The sequence below is a fragment of the Lepeophtheirus salmonis genome, chromosome 4 (assembly GCF_016086655.4).
Source record: "Lepeophtheirus salmonis chromosome 4, UVic_Lsal_1.4, whole genome shotgun sequence".
NCBI classification, from domain to species: Eukaryota; Metazoa; Arthropoda; class Copepoda; order Siphonostomatoida; family Caligidae; genus Lepeophtheirus; species Lepeophtheirus salmonis.
The window spans coordinates 23,980,016-23,986,450 of record NC_052134.2 but is presented as its reverse complement, the minus strand read 5'-3'; the positions used below and the strand labels follow the sequence as shown (position 1 = coordinate 23,986,450).

Here is a 6,435-nt window from a genome sequence, read left to right as displayed (position 1 = left end):
ACTTTAGGTTGCAATACACAAGCGAGACGTGGAGTTTAATCAAAAGATAATCCCCCTCTTCTTCATGTGGAAGTTGCTATATACAATTGTGCACAGGATAGATATATCTCTACCGATGATATCTAACTAATTATTAATAATAAAGTAAATGTCAAAATAATAAAATTAGACAATAAATATACTAATAAAAAAATGTTATAAATAAATTCATCGTGAAGATTTAGAGCAAAAGCTAATTATGTAGTAATGTCCGGCGATATTACTCCCTATTAAGAGCATTAAAAAAGATTTCCCCCCATTATTTAGGTATGCTTATATAACAACATACTATTATCATGATGGATATACACAATTGTTAATTATAATGCAACACCCAATGTAACTACCCTCGTTGTTGTGACCATTTAAACAGTTGTTTTTGCCTTTTATGAGTTTTCTGAACACCATTTCTTGGAGCCCATCAACCATAGCTAAGACTTTAGTGATAAAAAAGTTATATTTATTGACTATGTAATATTGGAAAACCTAATTATCATACCCAAGTCTTAAAGCGAAGTAAGTAGTCTCAGACAAACTAGTTGCAAACCATTCAAAGCTACTACCCCCGTTGTTGTGACCATTTAAGCAGTTGTTTTTGCCCTTTACTGAGTTGTGTATCATAATTCTTGATATGTTTAGCTAAAATAGAATCATATTTTAGGGTTAGATTTAAAAAAAAATTGAATACTTACTGTGAGATAGTACAAAATTCAGAATTCCATTTCGATATTCGTAAATACTTTTTACTGATAACTTGATCATCATTTGGTGTGGATGACTCAAAACATTTTTATATGTATTTCTATAAATAACATCAGTACCAACATCCTCCATTAATTTAATGATGGTTCCTCGGGAAGGGATATGTTTACCCGTGTATTTCTCCATAAATTTTTTGAACGTAGATGATTAGCAATGGATAAGGTTATATTACATGCAATAAGCATCGTTGTGAGATCAAAGTTAAAGTCTGACTTGATGTATTCATCGTCAAATTGATTTTATAGATGACTATCCATACTCTTGTTATGAGATGAGGATAATGAGTGGCGTGTAATTCTAGACAGGGGACTAAAGGCACATTTATATCGACAAATCCGACAAACCATCTGTTTCTCATCCGGTAAGTATTTTCCAAATTCCTGGGCCTCCATTTTCATAAATCCAGACAGAAGGCGACGTCATTTTGGGGACTTTATTCAGTTCTCTATCGACTATCACCATCTCATATTATATTAATATTGAATAATAAAGCCGGGAATGATAACGTTCATGATTGATAGAAGAAGATGTATATTATTTAATCAATGATGCCGTAAGTAATTCTTCTTTTCTCCTCGCACGCTTTTCTATTCTTACCAAAATTATCACCCTTACTTATAGGACTGTAGTTTCTTTAGATTGATCCAACACTACTTATCGTTATCACATAAATTATGTTGGGTATATTACATAGTCATTAAATATTACTTTTTTATCACTTAAGGCTTAGCTATGGTTGATGGGCTCCAAGAAATGGTGTTCAGAAAACTCATAAAAGGCAAAAATAACTGTTTAAATGGTCACAACAACGAGGGTAGTTACATTGGGTGTTGCATTATAATTAACAATTGTGTATATCCTTTATGATAATAGTATGTTGTTATATAAGCATACCTAAATAACGGGGGGAAAATATTTTTTGATGCTCTTAATAAGGAGTAATATCGCCGGACATTACTACATAATTAGCTTTTGCTCTAAATCTTTAAGATGAATTTATTTCTAACATTTTTTTATGTATATATTTATTGTCTAATTTTATGATTTTGACATTTACTTTATTATTAATAATTAGTTAGATCTCATCGGTAGAGATATATCTATCCTGTGCACAATTGTATATAGCAACTTCCACATGAAGAAGAGGGGTGATTATCTTTTTGATTAAACTCCACGTCTCGCTTGTGTATTGCAACCTAAAGTTATGACATATTTAACTGAATTCCGATGTTAGAACAAGAAAAAATTATCTGGATCAATCTATTATTTCAATATTCTTTATTTATTATTATTAATAGTTACATGATTTTAATTTTGTATATTTAACTTAAATGTTTAATGGTTTATTTTTTAGTATGTAGATTATATTTCATTAAAGCCTTCTTTTTTAAACTTTGAGCTTCAAATATATTTCAAATACTCTACTTTGTCGTTTCATTAGCTATTATTCTGAGAATAAGGTTCATAATGAATTACAATTTCATGGAGTGTGACGTTTTCAAATCTACTGTAACGTATAAAAACGTCGAAGTCAATTATACGTAGTATATCTTCATTAAACATTTTGCTAATAAATACATTCGTTATACCCTCAAAAATCATAATAAAGCAGGCAGATGATAATCACATCAGTATTTTAAACAATGATACCATATGTCTTTTTTTCCCCCTCCTCCTCGCACGCGTTTTTCTCTACAATATTATCAACTATACACATAATAAAGGCAAGATACATAGAGACAAGGTGGGGTAGTCATAATTTTTTTAACCTCGCCAGGCAGATATGACGTCAAGGCGATAAATAAAAGCGCTCCATAGCTGAATAAAACATAATATAGTCAGTTGTATCTGTTAACAAGTTCATTTGCCACGAGAAATTATATTGGTAAAGATTTATGTTTATAAATAGATATTTTACATGTATATGACGTCACTAAATTGGCGTATGTATCAATAAAAATTTCATGAAAATAGCATCTCGCGTTAAAGGAAAGTAACACATAAAGGCAGCTGCGCTGTAAAAATTTAACGTACCCGGGTTGCCATTTTCGCTTTCGAATCAACATTCTTGCGTCGCAATTCCATCCATCATTAATAGAATTGTGACGTAAGAGTAACATGACGTATGATGCATGTTATTAATCTCATTCAAATATAATTTTAATTATCATCCATTCAATTCTACTTACTTCATTCTTTAATAATTACGAGAATTTAATTTATAATAGTTTCATTACTTATAAGGAAGTACTTCAGGTAAGAGGGAGCAAATTGACTAAGTACAATTTTACGAAATTCTGTCAATTGATTTTAAAAATTAAATATGAATTTCTACACAGCTACTATTAGGGGCTTATTTACTTAATTATTTTAAACTAATTTTTGATATATTTTAAAAACTCTTTATAGATTTTTTTTCATTATGGGTGGATGCTCCGAGCTCTGATGTATGAGCCAAACTGTTTCCAAACACAAAAAAATAAATCATGGAAACATACAGTTCTTTAGATTTCCTTTTCCAAAAAATGCAAGAGAACTAACTAGAAGAAGACAATGGTTATATAACCTTAAATATTCCCTTAATTGTAAACCAGCTCCAACCTCAATGATTTGTGAAAAATATTTTGAAGGCAAATTTTTTCCCCCAAATACATTGCTGAGTGGCAAAAAAACAAACAAACGATGGGATGTAATTCCAATGATAAACGTTCTCTTACTAACGGATAGTAAGAATTCTCAATCCAGCGAAGTAGAATTAAACTTGTCAGCCTTTATTTCTTAAGACCATGTGACATGTGTTCCAATGGAAATGTTCACCCCTCAATCAATATCATCAACTTTACATTCAATTCTATGAGATTAAACATTTCAATTATGTTATATCTTCAATGAAAAAAAAAAAAAAAAAAAAAATTGAAATTATGAGTAAAAAAATTAATTGTTTTGAAGACGAAAGTATTTCAAAACTTAATTTTTCCAATTCTGATTTGGTAAATAATTTGAAATTTAAAAATTCAATAAACACAATGACTTGTTCTTTAATGCTGGGATTGACGAAGTAACACGAACTTTTTATAGATTCAATTCGCCAAGGAGTGACAGTCAATACAAATTACAAATAACAATGTATATGGATTGAATTATAGAATTGATGACGACAAGGTTAAAGAGTTAACATAAAATAATCCTTCAATTTCATTTACCAAATGGGTTTAAGTGAACCCAACTCAGACTCAGGACTCCCAATTCTTTGAAATAAAAGAACATTTTTTTCTTTGTGACAGTCTTTCATTTTTTAATAAATGTTTAGAATGATTTCATACAAGATACAATATCCATTTATATGTAATAGCAGAATATAATATGCTTTACAGTCTAAACTAAAGAAAATAAAGAGGCACATTATCTTTAAGATTCTAGAATGATTTTCCACTTGTTTTTGAGTGACAAAAGAGTCCAGCTTCTATAATTGACTATGTAGACCGTACATCACGGACTCCAACTAATAAATGAAATTAATATAAATATGATAAAGACTAGTTATTTCTGCATGATCTACATCAACTGAATGACTCTGAAGATTGAAATAGGTTTCTTAGAGATGAAGCAATGTTGACTTAAGCAGGAATGGACGCACGGATTTCAATGAAGGAGTGGAGGATGGAGGGAAATAATGAGTAACTCTTTTGGTTTCTGAGTCACACACAGCCTTTAATTAAGTTGGAGTGTTTTTTTATAGAGCTTCCTGTTTCTTGTGAAGTAAATGAGAATCCCTTAGGAGATTTGTAGGAAATGATGTATTTTTGAAGATATAGACAATGAGTAAAAAGGTGACTAGTGACACAGATCGCAGATGTTGATGTGAAGGGTATCTGTCCTCTCAAGGATCCTTCTCTACAAGGAGATAATATCCCATACTGGCCATACAGGGTGTGAGGAAGGAAGAAGGAATATCCCTTGAACGGAATCTGATGTTGTAGAAAGGAGATGAAGGCGTTTGACTCGCCTGAAACCATAGGACGAATGTGGATCATATATGTGAATGCTTTTTAGGAAGATCCATTTTCTTTCTTTGGGATCCAGGGAGTTCTCCAGTTCTTTTCTCTCGCATCCCTCCTTCTCCTGAGTAATGAATAACTAATAGTTGCTATAATTCCAAGCCGTAGCTACTAGTGTTTATAAGTTGTGCGAGTGAAAAAGAAGTAGTAATCCCTCAATTATATAGTCCCAGTCTTTGAAATTACTTATTAGTATTACTATTAATCAATTAGCCTATTACTATAAATATATAATTTGTATAGAAAGTAAGTAATTTTCCTAGACATGAAATATTCGTTCAACTTGCGTGGTTCCTTTTTGTCACTCTGATAAAGAATCTGGTAAAAAGCTCAAAGATGATAAAATGAGAACTTATATTCAAAATCAATGAAATGAAATCTAAACATTTACTAATTCTATAATTAATGAAGGTTAACAAAGGGAGATCTAAACAGTTTTACAAGGGGTGAGGCGTGAATTACTTATTGTAAAGTCATCTATAGATGAAAACAGGTTCATCGAGAGACGCTCTTCTCCAATAAAAGATAAATATGAAATTATTATTGTTATACTCATGACTCATGGTCCATGGATAAGGTCAAAAAATGTCTAAATTAGATTAGGTTTAATAAAAAGTATTTCCTTCATACTCACTAATAAAGACGATTTGCGATTAGAAGCCCTTTATAAAAAATTAGCTCTTTCTTCTGCAGAATTTTATCATACTTGTCAATTGCTCTTTCAAGTTTCATCTCCCAAAAATGAAATTTCCCCACAAAATCTTTCACCAGACGATCCACAATTCTATGATTGATTACTTTGATCACAAATGAGGGGTTTCAATGGACGATGGGATAAGTGACCGTCTCCACTTCAAGATTAATCATAATATATATAAAGATACAATGCAGAAATTACTCATTGCAATCGAATTATATCAATTCCATATATGATTTCTTTATTACTACTGAGTCTCTTTTGTCATTGGAAAACAAGTGCAAGATGATTCTAGACTCTTAAAGATAATGTGTATTGACAATTTGATCAACAAAGTATATTCTATTCTGACATTACATATAAATAGTTATTTAGAACAGGAGAGAAATAATTCTCGAATAAATTACGCAGTGAGGAACAATGAGTTATCATTTTTCATCTACACCTCCTTTGTTGAAACTCCAAAGTCGATTTTTTTCGTCTCTTATTCTGAAACAAAAATTTCATTCTTAAAAATCCTTCAGTTTCCTTGATGTATATAAGGTAGAAATCTCTTGGAAAAAATTAGAAGTCAGTCTTAGATTCATAATGAATATGGAGCCTTTTTTCTCGATACTTTTATCTGCAATGCATATTAGATTTTGTTGTTATCTGCATAAAGATTTTTTTAATTGTTGAGTGCTATGTGATTATGTGATAACAAATTATAAAAGACCTCTTAACTTCTGTAGACTCACATTGCAAACCTTAATATAATTGTAATTTCGAAACTTAGTTAGTCTTAATCATTTTCTAAAAAACTTAATTACTTATCACCATATTGGAATACTACCTCCATGAAGATTTAGGATCTCCACACTAATAAAGATTATTAATAAA

The 6,435-nt window shown here is 30.6% G+C and overlaps 2 long non-coding RNA genes across 2 annotated transcripts; one reads left to right on the top strand and one right to left on the bottom strand.

Annotated features, from left to right (window-relative positions):
* Positions 1-218: 218 nt before the first annotated feature.
* Positions 219-1,407, bottom strand: LOC139905176 (uncharacterized). Its single transcript, XR_011779723.1, has 3 exons — positions 732-1,407; positions 539-678; positions 219-476 (listed from the first exon to the last, which is right to left on the bottom strand). It is a non-coding gene; the product is annotated as an uncharacterized lncRNA (long non-coding RNA).
* A 1,489-nt stretch (positions 1,408-2,896) lies between these two features.
* Positions 2,897-4,326, top strand: LOC139905175 (uncharacterized). Its single transcript, XR_011779722.1, has 2 exons — positions 2,897-3,057; positions 3,211-4,326. It is a non-coding gene; the product is annotated as an uncharacterized lncRNA (long non-coding RNA).
* The last annotated feature ends 2,109 nt before the right edge of the window (positions 4,327-6,435 follow it).